The 22,150-nt window shown below is 38.8% G+C and overlaps 1 protein-coding gene across 5 annotated transcripts in view; it reads right to left on the bottom strand.

Annotated features, from left to right (window-relative positions):
• Chl1 (cell adhesion molecule L1 like) overlaps positions 1-21,769 on the bottom strand; it is a 207,346-nt gene extending 185,577 nt beyond the window's left edge. For 3 of the 5 annotated variants that reach the window (XM_031382772.1, XM_031382776.1, XM_031382775.1), the window contains exon 1: positions 21,257-21,769. The gene's annotated coding sequence lies outside the window, so the exon portion shown is untranslated. Of the gene's footprint in view, positions 1-20,288; positions 20,390-20,941; positions 21,005-21,256 lie in introns of those variants that run through there. The other 2 variants (XM_031382773.1, XM_031382774.1) reach the window with 2 other exon arrangements.
• Positions 21,770-22,150: the final 381 nt, after the last annotated feature.

Below are 22,150 nucleotides of genomic sequence, written 5' to 3'. Positions count from 1 at the left end.
CTTTTCTCATCTCCACTGTAGAATACCAATTGAGCCTCATCATAAACACAGAAATCTGCTCTTTGTAAAATATGGCCCTTGTACATTTGCTGTTGTTTAAACATAAAATGCATTGATTTGCCTGACTTCTAAGATTCCCTTGAACTTTCTACAGAACAATTCATCTATATTGCCATCCATTAAAAATGTGGCCCACTACCATCTATTCTGAATGTACCCACTACTGGCCAGTGGCATCCACACTCATTGCTCTATAGTTTCTAGCCTTCTGTCAACTTTAAAGGGCAAGTCATGCTCCCTACACACATATAATGCTCCCCCTTCTCCGTGTCTCTGTCTCTGTTTCTGTCTCTGCCTCTCTACTCTTCTGGCTCTTACCCTTCTTGTTTGCTTTCCTTTCTGGCTCAGGTTAAAAGGCAGAGAGATTCTTTTCAGGGAATCCTTTTCATTACTCTTCTCCAATTTTTCTCTTTCATGAGCCTTTGTTTCTTTCCTGGAATGATTTATATGTCTTTATTTATTTATTGACTAATGTTCTTAGTGAAAGCAACTGTAGGAATACAGGAGATTTATCTTCCTCACAATGCTTTTCATAGTGTCTGGGATTTAGCCTTAGATCCATAAATACTTGATGAATGAAAGAGTAAATGAATGAATGAATGAATTAATTAATAGATGAAACCTAAGCTACATACATACACATACACACTTCACTTGAGGTCACTAATTCTTTTTTTCTCCAGCTTCTATCTGAGAGCACAGTTATATTCCTGTAGGTAAATTTTTTTCAGTGTGTGACAATGCTGTTTCCCAGCAGGAATCTGCTTAAGCCAAATTAGTCAAGAGTTGCACAGAAGGCAGTGCCCTCCCTCTGGATTCACACAGGGCTAAAGAAGTATGGAAATCAAGCTACTAAAATTCTCTTTACATGCAGATTTTCAAACTGCTAATCAGTGCAAGCAGTTCATAGCAGATTGATCACACACACAAACATACATAAAAGGTTGCTGAAATCCAAATTCCAGGTGATTTAATATCATATGCCATATGTGGTTTGGTCTCTTTCTGTGCTGCTGTGTTTCATTCTAGCTTCATACCTTTTGTTAGACATTCCTATAAATCAATATTAAGCAAGAACACTGCATGCAGAAACTGTAAAATCCAACAAAAGTAGCAACATTTATTTTCCTTTTCTTAAAAAAAGTATGTGTGTTTTGGACAATGATATCAGTGCTTACAAAAGATAAGCTGACAAAATGCATTGCTTATGCAATCGACAGAAGTTATTAGCAGAAAATTCGGAAGATCAAGTCCTTCTGGTAAGGTGATATATTCCTAAAGATATATGAGAAAACAAAATATCTTACAGTATTTTTACAATTGTCTTTTTTTTCATGTTTCTGTCTATGTATGCACACATAAGTACCAGTGCCTGATAAAGCCAGAAGAGGATATCAGATCCTGTAGAGCTGGAGTTACGGGTTGTTGTGAGCCTCTTGACATGGGTCCTGGGCACTAAACTCCTGTCTTCTGTAAGAGCAGCAAGGGCTCTTACCTACTGAATCATCTCTCTAGTTTCTCTCTCATGTTTTTACAGAGGAAAATTTGGACAAAAATGAATGCTTTTGAAGCTGTGGTTTGGCCTTTGTTGTTTGAAAACTGACTCTCCTAAGCTTTATGAAAGATGCATTCATCTACTTTTCTTGATCATAGTAAGAATAAACAGACATAGAGATTTTGCTTTTGTTCAAGTTGTCCTCAATGAAGATCAAAGTTGAAATTATGAGAACACACACACACACACACACACACACACACACATACACACACACACACACACACACACACACACACACAATTTATAACTGTATCAGATATATTTAGAGGTACAATTTCAGGGTTTTGATTTGGGTTTTTTGCTTGGTTAGTTTTCTACATAATAAGGATCAAATACAGGGCATTCCACAAGTGTGGCATGGTTCTACAACTGACCTTCATCCTCAGATGCTGGCTGCCAGAGACAATGTCTTATACTTTAACCCAGGTTTGAAAAGAAGCAAATAGATATACCAGGCTGACATCCAGTTGTTAGTGTTCCCATTGTAGCCTCCACAGTTCTGCCTTACAGGCATGTCGTTTGTAAATGAGTAGAAACTCTCAATATTACTAAGACTGTTTTCTCTAAAATATTAAATTTTTCCCTTGGAGACATCAGAGCTTTTTGTTTGTTTCAGTTTTTTGAAACGAGTTCTTGTTTATAGCCTGAACTAGCCTGATCTAGTTTTACCTAGCTAAATACTAAGATTACAGACTCTTCAAATCATCAGATATTAAATATATTTGAGTATTTTCATTTTTCTGAGTTTCAGTATTATTTCCCCACAGCATTTTGTTACATTTTCTCTTTATTTTAGTGAATAAATTTCAGACATGTATTCTTATTTTTTAAGCCAGTCCTAAAAGTATCTAGTATTACTTAGAATATTCATTTCACCAATATCCAAAGGACGAATACATGGACTAGTTTATGGAACCAATAAATAAAGAATTGGTGAAAATGGTAGAAGTGAACAAAAGAAAGACAAAAGACAGACAGACAGACAGACAGACAGACAGACAGACAAACAGACAGATAGAAGAGAGAGACAGAGAGAGAGAGAGAAAGAAAGAAAAAGAAAGAGAGAAAGAAAGAAGAAAAACAACACCAACTCTGAAATTGTAAAATGGCAAGTAAATGAATCACTTGATAGACCACTATACACACTTTTCAAACGTCAAGTGATAAGCTTATGACAGAGATGCTTCAGTGCATGGAATCATCCTATAATTAATCACCTAGTGTGTGGCCAAGAAAAAGATGTCATTTTTGCTCCTAGTAAGCATAGACTGAGTGCCTGACAATTTTGAAGAGATTTTTCACTTTACTGATGAGACCTTAAGGAGAAAGCACAGCCTATGAGACAGTATCCAGCACTGTGAAGTATTAGAAGCCACGCGCGCGTGGCTGTGTGTGTGTATGTGTGTGTGTGTGTGTGTGTGTGTGTGTGTGTGTAACACATAGAGAGATAGAGGGAAAGTAACACAGACAGAGAGACAGAGACAGAGACAGAGACAAAGAGAGATGCACTATGTGCTCAGAGGCTCAGCTTCTCAACTGCCCTGTCTTTAAATGATACCATTTAATAACTGGGTTACTGTCTCCGCATAATTCATTTTCAAGGAGTCCTTCCAGAAGACAGAGGGTAGAATACTTCACTATATGTAACAATTGATTTCTAACCCTACAACACAAAAACTCCTTTCTTCTGAGGCTAGAATAAGTACTATCTTGTATTAAAAGATATAAATGAAAATTCCACATGATTCATGGAACTACATCACTCATTCAAAACACTTCCAGAAGCAAAGGACTCTATTATTAATCAATAATGTAGGCACTATATCCATATGTTCTAAATAAACAAAATGAAAGAACTCAGTTATAAATTTTATTAAAATGAAGTATATAAAAGATCCAATCCTATTATTTGTTTCCATGGTCAATAATAAAATATTTACAATCCAATATACAACATAAAGACAGCTTAGAAAAATATCCTAAATAGTTACATTTGAAATTTGAAGAAAGATTTGTACAACATAGAAGCAGAAGCTAGGAGGATCTTGGCATAGCATGGAACATATAGAGACCATATTATTTGTTTTTTCATATCACGTGACTAACGAGTCTCAGTAATACTCAGAAGAGACTGATTCTGTGGTGTTTAGTTGTTTGTTTTTCTATTAACAAATGATTTCGGGATCATCTCAAACTGAAATGGACTTCAATAGGTTACTAGAAACAATGATCTATGATGGAATGACTATCCCTGCATTCAGTGTCTTGTCAATGGAGCAAACAAGGATGAGCTTGCCATACATGCCTTAGGGGAAGCCTTCCTCTATCCAGTTGGTTTCTCTGACCTGACTCTAAATTAGATAGCTTCTAGCTTCATGTAACAGGGGAAAAACCTTTCACAAATAGAGAATAAATTATACTTATGTCATATTTAACCACATCGTAAGGCTTTATCAGAGGATATCAGATTGCACTGTGATAAATACTGCTAAAAGCTGTTGATTAAAAAAGGCAGATCACAAATGAATTCCTTCTTTGCTTTTAAAATGTGAACCTCTTCTCTAGCACTTTTGAATATTATACAGGTAAGTGTTTTCTATTTAGGATGCCTGTATTAGGTTATCTGACTGTCCCAATCTTATTTTCACCCTCTACACTGCCTGCTATTTGAGTCCCTACACCAGATCTTCAGCTTTCTTTAAACCTGTGCTTTTTAATCATCAGGTAGGTGCTAGATTCAGAAAAAAGGCAACAATACTCATATTGATATTTCCTGGACACATATTTAGGGGTGACTGTAAGTCTCTTGGGATCAGCAGGTGGATATAAATCATTCTGTGATTCATGTATCAGGACAATGCTTTTCACATATTAGGGGCATCATAGATTTTCATCTAACGATCAATTGTGGGATCAAATTAAGAAAGCAGTGCGAATACGGACTCCTAGGGGTGCACTTAGTGTTTCTCTCTGTTGCTGACATAAACTCTCTTGAAAAGAGGGGGAAAGTTTATTATGTCTCACAAGGAACAGTTCATTATGTTGGAAAACCATGTCAGCAGGAACTGAAGCAGCTGGTACATCACATCCATGGTCAGGAGAGAAAGAAGATGAATGCACTCTGCCGCTCAGTTCCCTTTCTGCACATATTCTCTGGGACTCCGAGGAGACAGTGGTGCTCCCCAGTGTGAAGATCTCAATTAGTGTAATCAAGATACACACCCCTCCCTCCGAGTGACCAGAAGCCCATCTCCTAGATGATTTTAGATTCTGTCAAGTTCACAATTAACTCTAAGCATCACTTTGTTGTTTTGGCCCTTCTTTTTTTGTCATATGTTTCTCCTTGTAGTATCATAGGACCTGTGATAACCTTAGCATGTGCTTTGTATGGGACATCAGTTTGTTCATCACAGGAATGCCAGTCCCTACAAACCTTCACTCCATCTTATAGACTATAAAGGGCTTCAGGTCTCAGGTAAGAGTTAATTTGTCATCATCAGGATTCAAATATTACAAACCTCCTGAGTATTAAAGACAGAGAAGACAAAAGTGCAAGTCTGTCACAGATGGCAGAATCTAATTAGAACATGGTGAGTTTCGCTGTTTCTACCCTATTAATGTTTATAGTAACTTTTCATTGCTGGCTAGCAATATGACTGTTATACTTTAACTAGTGAAATACAACCTACATTTAAATAAATATATCTATACCTATATCTATACCAACAATCAACCTGTCTGTCTGTCTGTATGTATGTATATACACACAAACACACACAAACATATTTAATGAGCAGGTTAAAATTTTTAGTGAACTATAGGAGGTGGTACTAAATGCTACACAAAGAGTTTGAGGAAGCCCTTCTTAGAGAATGCATGCCCAATGACTGGTTACTTCAGAATAAAGAAAAGCACACAAAGTCTCTGTGAGAACCTAGAAGCTTGGGAGAAGGGGGGCTGGAGGCTGTTGTGCTAGAGGGTCTCTAAGGATACAAGGATGCAGAGAAGAATAATGAAGCCTAGTGCCACTTTACTTGGAAAGCAAGTGTGACAGTTACTTGGCCAGCAAAACTGTGGGGAGCCAGGGGAGATTTCCAGGAAATGCGTGACATCCTCGTCAAAGTGACAAGCAAGAAAGAAGATTTGAACAGTGGCATTTAGGTTGTGGTAAAGAGAAGCTATACAGGGCAGAAATCTGGTGAGACTTGCAGTGCTCTAGCAATTGGAAGAATGAACGAGGAATTTTCCAGAACAGTTGAGGGGGCAGCTAAATCTGTGTGTCAAGGAGAAAATAGAAGCAGGTTTTGTGGTGATTTAAAGGACAGAAAATGGCAAGTTGCTAAAGCAAAACAAGAAGAAAGTGCTATAGCAAAATGACTGCACTTTGACAAAAGGGACTCTGGAAAAATGGTAGATCATACACTCTATGCCAACAGCCAGAGAGGAATTGTTGCCCGAAACTCCCTGTGGTTCACTACTACTCTTCCCTTCAGGTAGTTCTCACTATAAGTGTTATTTACAAGACATCAGATTTTATCATCTGAAAACAAAACCCATTCCAGAAACATACTTCTGTAAGCTTATATTTCCTATAGATTTCTCATGCGCCAGGCTTCAGATCCTATAAGGGAAGGGATGAATTAAAAATGTCACCATGGAAAACTGGCATGGTGCAGATGAAAAGCCAAAATTACCCTGTGCTGTCTTCTTTTGTTAATATTTAATTTTTAATTTTTTTTACACTCCATATTCCATTCCCCACCCCGCATCCACCTTCTGACTGCCCCACATCCCACACCTCCTCCCCACCCCACCCCATCTCCACATGGATGCCCCATCCCCCACCCCACCTGACCTCTAAACTCCCTGGGGCCTCCAGTCTCTTGAGGGTTAGGTGCATCATCTCTTAATGAACACAGACCCAAAAATCCTCTACTGTATGTGAGGGGGACATCATATCAGCTGGTGTATGCTGTCTGTTTGGTGGCCCAGTGTTTGAGATCCAGATTAATTGAAACTGCAAGTCCTCCTACAGGATTGCCCTTCTCCTCAGCTTCATTCAGCCTTCCCTAATTTAACAACAGGGGTCAGCTGCTTCTGTCCATTGGTTGGGTGCAAATATCTGCATCTGACTCTTTCAGCTGCTTGTTGAGTCTTCCGGAGTGCAGTCATGATAGGTCCCTTTTTGTGAGTGCTCCATAGCCTCAGTAATAGTGTCAGGCCTTGGGACCACCCCTTGAGCTGGATCCCACTTTGGTCCTGTAGCTGGACCTTATTTTCTTCAGGCTCCTCTCCATTTCCATCTCTGTAATTCTTTCAGACAGGAACAATTATGTATCAGAGATGTGACTATGGGATGACAACCCCATTCCTCACTTGATACCCTATCTTCCTTCTTCCTGGCATGTGGAGTTAACTGTACATGGTCTTTCTGCTAGGTGATCTCATGCTTTTCACAAGCCCAAGAGATTTCCAAAAGAACTGAATAAAAGAGGGGATGAATCTAAACAAATCTGGGAGAAAGAATCAGAGCACCTTGCCCAAATCAAGAGTATTAGTCTACAGTATTCATGCCAACACAGGGCCCCTTTCTCTCATCTCACTACAGCTCTCTGTAGATAAAAGCCATAGGCATCTCATGCAACACAGTAGAGCATACACCAAAAAATAAAAAAGAATCTTAAAAACAGAAGAAGGGGAATTACAAGGATTATTACCCTCCTCTAGAGGACAGTGTCTCCCTGGAAGATTTTAAATTTTATGTAATTGACCATGTGGTGAATAATAAGTATAAATATATCAAAGGAGATAATGTTTGTCAGTTTACTGTCAATATGACAAAAATGGCTAAGATAATGAACTTATAAGAGATGAGGTTTATTTGGCTTACAATTTCAGAGGTTCTACCCCATGCTCTATCACAATGAGTCTCTAAAGAGTGGGGACTAGGTGGCAATGTAAAATTGCTTTCTTGATGGCCAGCAGGTGAAGAATAAAGGAAGAGGGGAGGCCAAGTGCTCCTTCTCCTTTGAATTCCACCTACTAAAAGACCCAAGGGCCTCAAACTAACACCTATTTTCTAAAGATTCTACCACCTTATGGTATATCTATCCACCTAGAATACATAGCAGTTGGTTCTATAAATCTGTTCATGAACATTTCTATTTTCCCATTTATGCCTATCTTGTCTATTAGAATCTGACACTGAGAAGATAGATAAGCACTTCCACTGAATCTTGACTTTTTTTTTTTCAAACCTAGTCTTTAGAAAAATAGGTGATATTGTAAGTTGTGTTTTTAGGACCCTACGCTGTCATAAAACAAATATTGACACAGAAAAAGCCATGAGAAAAGCAACCAGGGCCTTGTGGGCTCTAGGTAGCCTTTTTTGCCACAACATCATACAGAATGAAGCTATGTTGGATTACCATCCCATCCAGTCAACCCATCCAATCATCTGTTGATGGGCACCATAGGGACTCACATGTTGCACAAAGTCGCTCAACTGAGTTCTGCCTAAAGCCCTGACAAAAGTGTCATGATGTTTCATGGTTTTATTGTTTTATCTTAGTGGATAATTCAACATGTATCAACCAATAGGTGGGAAAATGTCCTTTCACATTGTACATAACTGGATAAATGGCCATATTTGAGAATTGTCTTTTAATATCTCCACTTGTGACTTTTATCACAGCAATTCTTAGTTGTCAACTTGACTATATCTGACACTAGCAAAAGCCCAAGTATCTGGGTATAACTGAGAGGATTTTTTTGTAACAAATTAAATAATTTTACATTGGAAAACTCAGTTTTAATCCATAGTTTTTGAGTGGGAAGATTTATTGTTAATCTGGACCACATTTTCTGGAAGCAAAGGACATGTAAGTAGAAATCTTGCTCTCTTTGCCTGCTTGCTCTTGCTATCACTGGCAAGGATATTATTTCCCTGGCATTAGAGCATACTTCAGGATTCTGGGTTTGACTGAACACTAGCTGAGATATCCAGCCTTGTGGAATGAACAATTACAGGATTCTTGGATTTTGCATTGATAGACAGCCATTATGCCATTATTGAACTAGATGGACCACAGCAGGAAAGACATATGAATAAATCATACATATGTATATATGTGTATATATATACATATATAATTATGTGTGTACATATGTGTGTGTGAATATAAATATAAAACTTATTCTATAAATTTTTTACTTGATAACCCTGTCTAATACAATATAATAACCCCCTTCCAAGTTTTCCTCTCAGTGAAAAACTGCTGGCTCATTTCCCAAGCAGTTTATATCTGATTCCCTAAGAATCAGATATAAAATATATGTATCTGTCAGCCAGATCCATACTGCTTTGCAAAGTTCCTCCATTTTTGCTGAACTGTTTCAAGTCCACTAACTACAGTCATTTGCATTTCCAGAAGTAAGGTAGCTTGTTTGCTTAGATTCTTCTCTCCCCTGTACTCTCAATCCTTAATAATGACCAACCAGAAAAAGTCTTTATTGATTACCTTAACCAACTACTCACTGCTAACTCTATCAATGGTCAACTGCAGACCAAAAAAGGAAATGTTTCAATATAGTCAACACCCCTATTCCTGTGAAAACTACCAGAAAGGACACACAATCCCCACTCTAACATGAGGGCCTGGTCTCTTCTCAGCCCTGCAGTCATTCTGCTGTCTGCATTCCTGTCTGTATTATTGTATTTTTTATTACACTGCTCTTTAGAAAAGGCAACAAGTCTAAGTGTTCCCCTTGTACTCCAAACCCCATACCTTTTACTATCCCCTGATTTTTAATTATCTCAAGTCCTATGGTGAATTATTTATGTGAAGTTCATTAAAGCAAAAGATGGGAACAGAGTAAGTCTGACTTCAAAAGTCTATCATACGGGGATAGTGTTTATACAGCATGTTCTTCCTGTGCAATATCAACTGTGAAGCATATGCCACAGTTCACCTGCAATGGACAATGGAATGCCCTACTTACAAACAATAGCACCTGTTCTGGGTACTTATGAATGCACCTACTCTAAAATGAACTCTTTGGAAAGGGCTTCTTATTCTGTTTGGGATTTAGTCTTATTTAAACAGCAAGAGTACTGGGAAAGAGTTGTTCTACCTGACTTTCAGAAAAATGAGCTGCATTCCAAAAGGTAATGTACCACGATGGATTTCTTTTATTTTGAACTGTTTTGTTACTTCGGGACCATTATCCACATGATTTTTTTTAGTTATGCCATTCTTCTCTTTAAAGCTCTTTCTTGATGGGAAGACACTGAATGTAACTTCTTCCTCTGTGAATAAGCCTGTAAGATTGAGCTGTCAATGGCTAAATATGGGACATATTGTCATCTACTAAAACCAAGCAGATGATTGTGTTTGTTTAAATTGTTCTAAAAATAAAAGCAAATACTGACCTAGGATGGTTTTCATAATAAAATTTTGTGCCATACAGTCATGTTTTTTTATTCTCAGAAAATTAGATTCTTCCATTCAAATTCCAGGATGGTTGAGTAATGCATTGGTAGCTGCTCATGACCTTGGCAGATATCCATACCCTCATTGATTCATTTTATATTTTTATTTGCTACAATAAAATAACTGCTTTTATAGTGAGCATTCTTTTGAAAGTATGTGAGAAGTAATTATATCGATATGACTTCGTATTTTTGGACATTTATAGAGATTTAAATATATTTTGATTGTGATTTAATACCATGCGTTAGTTATAGTAGCTAACACATTTAAGGAATTAGTCTATATGATTCAAGACCTTCAAATTTATCTTTAAATATTTTTGGTCTGGAAGCAGATACAAAATTATTTCGGTTTTTCAACTGTCAGCTTAGTTATGAGTTGTAAATACTGCACAACATATCCTCTCAAGCATAAAACATATCTGCAACCACCCAGGAGTCCAGTTCATTCTTGGTATCAGTGCCAAGCAATAAAAAAGACAGTAGAATTCAACCTTCAAAGATAATAAACCGCAATACAGATGCAGATGGGTAAAAAGCCAAGAAATTAATGATCCATTCCTTTTATAAACCACAAAAACAAAGGTGCATCCCTACTTGTTTCTCAAGGAGGACAGAACCTGGATTTCTCCAGAGACAGGCAAAAGATCAAAACACAGTACTTCGATGAGCTTAGGAAACAACAGGCCTCAGCTTCTGTCCTTTCTCACCAGCTCTTTCAGAAGGGGCAAAAGATGCAGAATGTATCCTTAATTGAGGTAGTAAATACTAGACTGTAGCAGATTATTTTACTGTTAAATACAGTAATGGGTTTTTAATGGCTGCTGTCCAAAATTACACTGGAGAAAAATGGTTTATTAGTAATAACAATAGCTGACACCTTTATCTTCAAAACACTTTACAAATATTAGCTCATTAATCCTCCAACTGCCACTGAAGGGGACGGTCAATGTTCTTCCTCTCCTCAGTTTATAACTGGTGAAACAGGAAAATAGAAGCTAGTTTTCAAAGGGTTCTATGTACAGATGTCAATTTACAATTTAAACAAGTCGTATCAACTTTAAAATGTGAATGGAAGGCATTCTCTGATGTGAGCCCCACCCACCACACATTTTTTCTTTATTAAAGGGACAGGGTTTAAGGTCAAATTCAACTTATTTGACCTTGTTCTACTGAAGCACATACTAGGTTGCACCTGAACTCCTTAGTCCTTTAATATTACTTAAAGCAAATAAACTGTGGACAAAGTCTATTTAACTTCAATCACAGACAGAAACGTACATTCATAAGACAATTAGGCTGTTGAGACTCTGAGATCTATCTCCTCTGAGAATTTCAAGAGGTTATAAAGCAAAATGGGATTAAGGTCAATTTTTAAAAGTTAGTTTGTTTTCTATTTTTATCCATTCATTTTGATCTCCACAGAAAACAGTATATCACTGAAAAATAACAAACAATTCCAAGTAGTCAATTAATTATTCATGCAGGTCTAGGCTCTAGGCTGTATATGCTAGAGTTATTATTTATGTTTCCTTGCTTATTGCCATGTCAGTGCTCTGAAATTCATCATTATACAATGTATGAAGCATTTTTATTACCATCATGTTTGAAGCTAGTATATGAAATCTTGATAGTAGGTGCATTGTATAGAGTAAGTTACAAAAATCATTATATTCACAGTCTAATGATAAAAATGCTGTTTAAAAAACTTAGTGCTGTATTATAAAGAAGCAGGCAGGGGTTAGAAAGTGCTTAATGGAGTATACAATGGAAAGAGATAGGATCTCCCGTCTACAGAAAACAGGAAACAACCATATTCTTAATGTTAACCTCTCTACAAAAAGGAGCCTATTGGAATCAATTAGCATTTAAGAATGCTATTTATATACACATACTAAAATAATAACAACTTTTTCATTTACTTCTAAATACTCCAATTAAAAGACAAGTTCCCACCTTTCCAAAGTACAGAGAAAAGAATAACATCACTTCTCAAATAACCCTTATATTGATTGGCAGGTACCAATAAAGGAAGTGTTATATTTAAGGTCTCAATCAGTTTAAACAATAGTAAGATGAGATAGATCATCTGCTATCTTGAACTATTTTTTTCTTAATCCAGAATAGCAGAAATGCCAAATACATAATACCATTGGTTATATATAATACCCAGATGTGAAAGAAATCCATGCATATTTATACTATGAATCATCTACAGCATTTCTTCAAGAATGTGGAAATGTTAAGCAAAAATCTCTGGAGAAAGCAATTGCTGGCTTCTACATACAGTGCTACCCAGGATCTGGCACAGGAACAAATGCTCATAAGGTACACTTTTAAAGGGAACACAAATACTCCCATGGTGTTAATTGTCAACTTGAAAAAAATCTAGAACCACATGGGAGCCAATCCTTGTCAGCATGTTCGTGTGTGTGTGTGTGTGTGTGTGTGTGTGTGTGTGTATGTGTGTGAGACTGTTGCAGTGAATTTTAACCAGATTAATGGAGGTAGGAAGACCCATCTACTCTGGGTTGCACCCTTCTATGCACTGGGGCCTGGACTGCATAAAGAAAGAGGAAAGCTAGTTTGTCAGGGAATTTAATCATAGCAGAGTGTAACTAAGATAGTTGCACATACCCCCACCTCCTTCAAATTTTCCTCTCAATAGGCATTCTTCAATACGACTCTGTTGCATGAAGGATTTTAAAACCTTTTTTTAAATGGTACTGTAAATAGGATATTTATCTGTTGCTTAATACTTTAGAAAGACTTCTTTTTATCTACTTTTCTCATGTTTACCTTGAATAAATAGATACATAACAAGTCAGTTTAAATAGACACCAAGGGATATTGGTAGTCTCTAGTGAAAAATCAGAATTGACACTTTAGAGGAACATTGATAGACACTGTACATTTGGAGAACGTAAATCCCGAAAAAAAAAGATGCTGAAGTGGTATAGTGGGCTAGGTAAAGCACAGAGTAGGAGTCAAGAACTTGGGAAGAGGAATTAGCTATTTCACTTTGAGTACTGTCATTGCCCCTTGCTAACAATATTGGGTCATTTTAAACAAGGCCCTTCTATGTACTACATGGCTTTAAAGGGGGTATTATGACATTAGTACTTTCATCACACTACTAAAATGTAGATTGCAAAACACCAAGTAAACATTTGAAGATGTTAGATGGAATTATTTAGGTAGCTTCTGTTTTAGCTTTACTCCTAAAACTAGCGCGAAGTGATTATTCTGTATGTGCTTGATTTGTAGATGGAGGATCCATATAAAGCTCAGGCTGATCTTAAACTCATAATCCCCCTACCTCAGCCTTGCTCAGATTGCAGGTAAGTATGACGACACTTAGCTAAATAAGTCAAGCTTCTTAAAATGGCTGATTACTTTCACTGTCTCATAAGAGAGCCCGAGACCTCCACTCCCCTACAAAACCATACAAATAAGTATCACAAAATTGTGGACGCTTTATAAAAATCCACTCCCTATCTTTGCCAGAACTGAATTCAAACCTGAGAATGCAAATGGTGACATTTGTAGTATTTTACTAGATTCATTAGAGCCCTCAGTCATTCACATAGTGTCTCTGGATTTGAAGGGGAGAAAAACTCACCATTGTTTGTATGCTTTCTTCTATGTCTCAAATAAAGGACTATGAAGGCAAAGAGGAAGCATTTAATTGGGTTACTAATGAGGTTATCTGAGCTTTCTCTCCTTTTTATCCCACTGCCTGGCTGGCTATTTGACTCTGAGTTGTTTTGACACATAAAACAGGCTACTACCCTCCTCACTTCTGTTGATTATGTTCTAAAAGTCAAGAAGGATATAAGAACATCCTCCAAAGCAAAAATTCAGTGCTCGCATAACACAAAATATTACATTTTAAGTGGCCATTTTATAAGTAATTTTCTGAATTAATGGAAAAGCAGTTTGAGTGGTAGAGTCCCCTGAAAAGGTCAGTATTTATTTTCTTTCAAGCTTATTTGTAGATGAGATGATTTATTCCTTTTGAATCCATTAAAATGTAAAGGAACTCATAATGAAATCGTCCATTTTAGATTCTTTAGCACAGTTCTTTAGTACAATAGTACCTTCTGTTCACAATCAACTATGATTGCATCATCAAAATCATTGCATTCTTCTTACCTATTTATATTCTACAATCATTGAGAACATCTCCTTCCTTAGCTTCAGAAACACAGATCACCCAGCAATATATCCTTGACCTGTCTCTTCATTCTTTCCTTGGGTATTCAACTTTGCCAAAAACTGGAACTCCCTGAAAAGGTCCAGATGCCCCGGTGACACTGGTGTTCCATTGCCGCTGTCACTTGATCCTCCACAATTTCACATGCACAGCAACCACTGTCTCCAGTGTCACAGTAAAGCTTTCCTTGGGGAAGGAATTCTGCTCCATGAGTAAACCTGATTCCATAGAAGCTGTCTTTGGCATCCTCTGCACTTTTGTATCAACTCTAGCCTTGGGAAACAGAGAGAATCCTGGGGGTTGGACAGTTTGTTTTAAAGGTTGGGGGCCATAGTTGAAGCACATATGTGGTTATGTTCACACCCATCTGGGGTGATAAAAATAAAAGTAGAAAGAATAGCAAAAGATGGCCTGGAATGCAAATTTAGCAAGGTTTGTTTGTAACAATTGAAGTTGTATCTTTCATTACTCACTTTCCATAAGTTGGAAATATCCAATGGATACTGAATTTCGTTGCACACCTTTCAATCCCCGCTGTTGTGGACCCTTATCAGTCCTGTTCTATTCTGAGATAGCTGGCCTTTACAGAGAAGGTCTCTTTCGCTCCTGACTGTCGGTCAAGTTTGCTACTCTGCAGAAGGAACAGCACTTGTTGAAACAGGGAAATGACACTGTCTTTTGACTAGCTATCAGTTACAACTCTGTCAAAAGCCACAGGTTCAACCTGGCTCTTCTCCTAGTGACTTCAGTTTCAACTTTAAGATGAAGGCCTGTAACATCCTCAAGGTTATTTAACACACTGGTGATTTCCCTTAACCCTATCTTAAAAAGATGCCAACCCCCTATTTAAAATTCCTTTGATTGGCGATTTGGAAACTAAAAACATTAGAGAGAGAGAGAGAGAGAGAGAGAGAGAGAGAGAGAGAGAGAGAGAGACAGAGACAGAGACAGAGACAGAGACACACAGAGACAGAGACAGAGAGACACACAGAGACAGAGAGAGAGAGACAGAGAGAGACAGAGAGAGAGAGACAGAAAGAGACAGAGAGAGACAGAGAGAGAGAAAGAGGGAGAGAGAGAGAGAGAGAATTAGGTATTGACCAAGACCTGAAAAAAAATCTATGAGTCTTTCAATACCCCAGAGTAAGTTCAGTTATTCAATTCAGACCAATAAAATTTTCTATCACCCAAAATCACAGGCTAGGTTATATAATTTGTTTTCTAAAATCAGCCATATATAGAAATCTTAGAACTTTAAATATTATATAAAATTTTTAATTAGAATTTTTTGGAGAGCAGCCAGAAAAAATATATTTTCATATTATACTCAATCCAAAGGGTATAAGAAGGTTTTAAGCTGAAAGTCAAGTACAAGATATTTGTATCGAAAGGTAGTTAATCTTCCTGCTTCCTTTGAAATCATAAAGTAAAACACACCTGTGTTCAGACCTCAAAAATATCCAGTTTCTTGATCTTTAAGCCTACTATAAACCTATGAACCTTGTGTGGAATGCTAAATTCATTGTGGCTTACTCCAATAACCCACAAAATCACAATAATGGCTTCTTTTCTACCTTTCTCATAGAGAGATATGGTCGAAAAATGAAATTATACTCATCAGGAACTGGATAAAGCTGTTATGTTTTCCAACCAAACTTCATGACAACAGGGTAACTGTGAGTCAATATTCAGGCCTGAAGGATCTTAGGAAAGACATATGCAAACCTAAGGCAATTGTGGCAGGATGCTGGAATCTCATTGCAAGTTCCACAGACTCTGATTGATGGGAATAGGGTGAGAATTTTAGATACTTCTCATTTCAGCCACAAGTAAGAACTACTACTCAGGATCTATGAAACATCTGACAGAATTCATATATGTGCATCTAATTAATATAGGTAAAATTGGACGGCATCATGGGTTACAGCTCACACTTATTCATACAGAAAAGGGCTAAACAGGGACCTATTTATCTGTTCATTCACACACTAAGAATGGTATTAAAAGATGATGATGAGTTAAAAAGCTGGAAATTAATGAGCAGTTAATCAATGCAAATGAGCTCTATATAGAGAGTGTCTTGTGTAATGTTCACAACAGCAAGCATGAGCTAGGTGTGTGAGCCATTTTTGTAAGTGGAATCAATCTGAACTCAAAATGACTTAGCTACAACACCTGTGAGTTTCAATTGTGAACTCTGGTAGCCTGACTACAAACCCATTGCATTTAACCATCACAACAATGTGCTTTCTACCATGCCAGGGACTGTAAGAGTTTATGAGGTGCATAAAATGGAACACATGCCCTCAAAGAATTTACAATCTGAGAATGGAATTGTGATGCGCACTAAAATTCATAGGCTGTAGAGGAAAATGATATGATTATTGTTCTTAGATAGTAAGGAAAAAGTCAATCATATGGGGTGGGGAGCCAGTAGCTGTGTAGATTTCCTATTTCTGTAATTACCAACATACAAGCAAACATCAGAAGGGGAAAACATGGCAAGATATACTCAAAGCCCAAATTTATTGATACATTTTCCAAATTCAGTGCATTTATTATTGTTGACACAGTCTGTCTGTGTCATCTGACTTGGATGTTCATGTCTACCTCAAGTTTACTCAATTGTCAGTTCAAATGATGAACAATGAATTCGCAATACAGCATCACAGCTTAAAGTATTCATCTTACCTCAAAGCACTCTACCTCAAGCTCTATGCTTGATTCTTAATTATTTTCACGAATACACCTACACACAGTCTTACTGATTTGACTTTAGAAAAAGGCACACAATTTGTATGCTTTTATTAGAAACAAATTGTATGTAAATAAAACAAACATTGTTTAGGAAAAATTCTGAAATATGAAAACAGAGCACACATTTTATATTTTTATTATCTAAACACAATGGAAAGGTAAGCAGGATCATTTTTGAATCCACAATACATTAAATCTCAATTAGTTATGGTCTATTTGTGCACTCACTAAAAACATTTGTTAACAAAACAGAATTTTCTACTTTACTGGATAAATATACCAGAAGAAATTGCAGAATAATGTTGGGTTGCCAAGCAACCACAGCTCCACTCTCTCCCTCATTTGGGATCAATCCGACTCATTCATCAAGCTTCCTCACATACTGCTGGAGAATTCCAACCAATTTGATTTTCTTGGGAAAATTATAGTGACTTTTGGTAACACAATAACACTTTCATTCTCAGAAGATAAACTTAGATGTTCTTTTGATCAAAGGGATGTGTTAATTCAATATTCTCTACATGGTGCTAATGAGAAAGCTATAATTAACTAACCACACTATTAAAACACACATACAATAAACTGCAGCAATTAGTAATGTTTAAAGTGTTAACCAGCCCCCAAATTAGAAAATGCAGACTCTTTCCTCTAATAAATATATTCAGAAAAGAGAAAGCACCATATCTAATTAAATTGAGAATTGTTTCCAGTCCCTCCCAAGGGGAAGGAAAGACACGTGATCTCCAAAATGTGAGAGATTTCACTTGAATAGCCGAGAAAATGGCTCACTGCCAAGTCTACTTGTAGGTAGGCTCAAAGTGCTGGTGAATAATGTAATCTTGTCTTTTAAAGAATGCTTAGCACAATATTTTTTTCCAGGAATGAATAGAAAGAATATCATGCTTTCACTCATTAGCTGCCTTAACTTAGCATATTGTATGTAAATCACCAGAATAATTGCATTCTCTTCAGACTGAATTAGGATGAAGCTGTAATCAAAATGTTCATAATTGAAAATACAGTATTCTCAGAGTTAGTTTAAAAAAAAAAAGAGCATGGAACACTGATTGGATCAGAAAATATAGTTCATCTCTGCAAGCAGCCTCAGCAGAGAGACAAGTTCATCCTCTTGATTATACCTTGACACTGTTAATTAGTTCCCCAAATTCAGGGCTCAACACCTTCCAATCTGTCAGGTTTTTCTGCCGCTGCCCTTTGTCTGCTATAATAAGCCTATTCAAAGTGCAAGGTTGCTTGGATTTTTAAAGTAAAATAGAAAATGGTGAAAAGTGAAATCTGTGGCTCTACAGCAGATGACATTAAATCATAGTGTTGGCTGTCATCAATCAAAGGGCAAAATAATTCCCAATAAATAGAACATTTAGTGCCAGAGCTCCTGGGAAACAATATGTAAATGATCACATGAATATCAGGCAAGCTGTCACACCAATTCCTCATGGTCCCTTTTAAAGCTGACATGCCAACTGTGGATGTGGGTGCTCCAGTGCTTACAGTAAAGCACCACTCCACCACCTGAGCTGCATGCATCTCACAGCATACTGCAGACCACCATCCCTTCCTGTTTGACATCAGTTGCTGTTACTTAATTTTTCCCTTGTCAGTTAAAACTAATAGGACAACCGTTCTTGGCTTACCTCTTCCGAAAAATGAATCAGGTTAAATTATTTCAGCAAAGCAACTTTAGGTCTAACGTATCTCCTATCTTCAAATATTTCAGAAGTAAATATAAAGGCAGGCTTCTATACAGGTAATGCTCTACTCACTGAAATATACTTCAATAAGATATTTGAGATGGTATCTATATCTCTAAATTGTCATATACATATGATATGTATATGACATATCATTTAAAATTGATTTAAAACTACTTGCCTAATTGGGGTGGAATATTAACATAAAGATCCCAGCACATTGTGCATGATGTGAATTCCTGTTGCACAATGCCAGATACATAAAACTTATACAACCATGAGGCACTAGCAAGGAAGGAAAGGATCCTGTAAGTGTGACCCCAAGAACAGCCTGGGAAAATGTGTTAGTCTTCATAGTCTTATGCTTCTGTGGTTAGATACAAGCATTTTCTGAAAGAGACTCTAGTAATCTGCCACAGCCTGTACCCACAGCTACCTAGCAATGGCACCTCGTGCATTAGATGAAACTTACTCAGGAGCATTCACGTGATGATAGGAGGGCACACTTTGCCATTAGGAGAGGTGATATTGGAGCACTAAAAACCACGAGAGGGAAAATCCAGGTATATATTAGACTCTATAACCAAGTTAAGTCTAGAAAGCAATAGGTCGGTGTTATCACAAAGAGACTGAAACCGAGACAAGACCAACTGCACACTATCAGCAGGTGAAAGATGGAGCTCAGATCCTACAAACAAAATTATGGGGGCGGGGAACCCTGGATTCTCTTGTGATCAGTGGTTTCCCTGGGCAGCTTTCTAATCTGCTAAGAACTGTTAAGGTTTTCTTTTTCAATCTACTGCAAAGCAGATTTACAAGTTAAACAGAGTGTTAATAAATTTAACAAATGTCATTTTCTAAAATTAGAAAACACAGAATTTTGCCCTCAATAAAAGTACCGAGAAAGGATAATCCACTGCATCCAATTAATTTGAGAATTAATTGTAACAGCAATACCATCAACGACAACTAATTCTGAATGATTGTTTTTCATCAGAGAAGGCGGGTGAACTGCTTGGATAATCTCATTCCAGTCTTCCTACTCAAAACGGGATGAATTGATATCTATTAGTAAGAGGAAAACCGAGGCACAGAGTAACTGACTACTCTAAACCACACATTCCAGTGGAGATAGGACTGGAATTCACAGCCAGGTGCGGGCTCCAGCACTCTACCTTGATGTACCTTCAAGAGTTACCTAGCTCAGCACCCACGCGCAAGCGCAAATCTCCCCCCATTTCCAGCAGCGGGAGCGCGCAGTGGTGCACACGCCTACTGCTGGCTGCCGGCAGCAAGCTCTTCTCAGTTCTGGCCTGCGGGGCGGTATTGATCGCCTTTCTCCCCAGGCAGAGTAAGAAGCTCCTTCCCCGCCCAGCTGCTCAGTGCCACGCACACCTGCTTGGGCTTGGTGGCTACTCGCACTCCCCGCCCACCCTCTCAACCCGACAGCAGACCACCCACCCAGCTCCCTCTTGCTGCCCTGGGTTCCAATACCTGAATCATCGTGCCGCTGCTCCTCCCTCCCCAGATTTTTCACAGGAATTCCTCAGCCCTGCCCCTCGCTGAGAAAGTGAGGTTCTTCTTAGCCAAGGGACCTAGGGATGGAGACAGCTAGGTTTCCCCAGCCTCTCGGCTCCAATCCCCTTTCTCCAAAGTAATCACTTGCCCCCTCCCTACGCACACTTTCACTCAAGGGAGGAAAAAAATAGGAAGAGACAGAGAAAGAGGACAGGAGAGGCACAAAGAGGAAAAAAGAGACTGTCCGTGACTGGCATCCCCAGCTCCCAGGATCGGCTACAAGGGAGCCATGGCAACCGGGGTCCCTGGCCTGCCTTCTAGCCCCCACGGTGTTCTGTTCTATCTCTCCTGTAATCCGGTAATTCACAGATCGTTCATTCCAGGCTGTAGGTATTTAGGGAACACCGCTGCAACTAAGATGTATCTCTAGAGACTTAACAGCTAGACAGGGGCTTTGGGGCTGGGGTGAGAAAGTCTGGACCCCAAGACCTAGAGGGGGGCAGTGGAGAGAAAGGTAGTACTTTCCCCCACTCCCTGAAGGCTACAGTCTATGGAGGGCATGCATCCTCCTCTCCCGAGGGTAGGGAGGCGGGCGGTGGCTATGTTGGAAGAAAGACAAGACAGCCTACCGACGAAGGTTGGCAGCGTGAAGGTGCAAGGGTCCTCGAAGCTTCTTTACTTCATCCACTGACCTGGCGATGTCAAAAATTTCAGCCTTAGCCACCTGCAGCGGTGCTACGAAAGGTGGCACCTCTTCTCAGGTTAGGGAAGGGACCTTGAGCCACTCCCATTTTGGGCAAGGATGGAGCCCAGGGATGTGCACCATTTCCCTTTCATAAAGAGTTGCTCTTTTCCCAGGAGCAAGCCCTTGATTTCCCTCCACCTCCCTCAGAGTTGACTAAAGGGCAGATGGGGAGAGTCCCATCCCTTTCAAATAGACTCACCTGAGCCGCCTCTGACATCCGATCTGTCTGGTACCTTCTCTTGGGAAAACTTCTCCTAAAGCTGGATCACTGGGGCAAAGGGGACCAACGAGGTCCAGCGCCTCCGGGAGGATCCAGGGGAGTTTCTAGTTGGGCGCTCCCCGCTGATCCACACCCTGGTCTGCCCACAGAGATCCCGTCTGCCCCCTCCTGCTGTTGGCACAGGTCTCCAGAAGGCTGGACCTGTTCGAGCTTGCACCGGTATCCACGCCCTCCTGCCGGAGACGACTGGCTCGCGCCTCTTCTCCGCTGTCCCCCGGATCTGCTCTGCCACCCCTCACCCACACGGCTTCTTTTCCCTCCCTTTTACACACTCTCCCTTGGGACAAGAGGCAGCTACAGGCTTAAGACTTTGGTTTTATGAAAAGCAAGGGACAAAGAGAAAACTTTGCTTGTCATCTTTAACATCTCTAAGCCAAAAGAGGCAGGATCGCTGCCGGGTTCGCCTTGCCACAGAGAAACCGAAAAGAAACCCCTCCCCTCTGCTCCCTCTTCCACCCTCCTGTTCCTGTTCCACACAGAGGCTTCCAGTCTATTTTACCCTTTGCTGCATGGCTGAGGGGTGTGGTGCCTTGTACCACTTAAAAAAAAAAAAAAAAGGAAAAAAAGTCTTGCCGGTTTTGTTTCTTCATTTAGGAGGGTCATGAGACTCGCAATTTAATGAGACTCGCAATTTAATTTACAAAAGAACCATCTCCATTAGCTGTCAGATCAGTGTAGGCATAAATTTAAAAAAGCTCTTCTACTATTATCTAATGTACAATTTGTGCCCCACTATACTTCTCCAGATTGGTCAGTGACGTTTTCCTATTTACTATCTATTAATACAATGTTATGGAATAAAAGTCGTCCTTG

Source organism: Mastomys coucha, unplaced genomic scaffold, assembly GCF_008632895.1.
Source record: "Mastomys coucha isolate ucsf_1 unplaced genomic scaffold, UCSF_Mcou_1 pScaffold20, whole genome shotgun sequence".
Lineage (NCBI taxonomy): Eukaryota > Metazoa > Chordata > Mammalia > Rodentia > Muridae > Mastomys > Mastomys coucha.
Note: the sequence above shows the minus strand (reverse complement) of the source record. Positions and strands in the feature narration are given on the sequence as shown.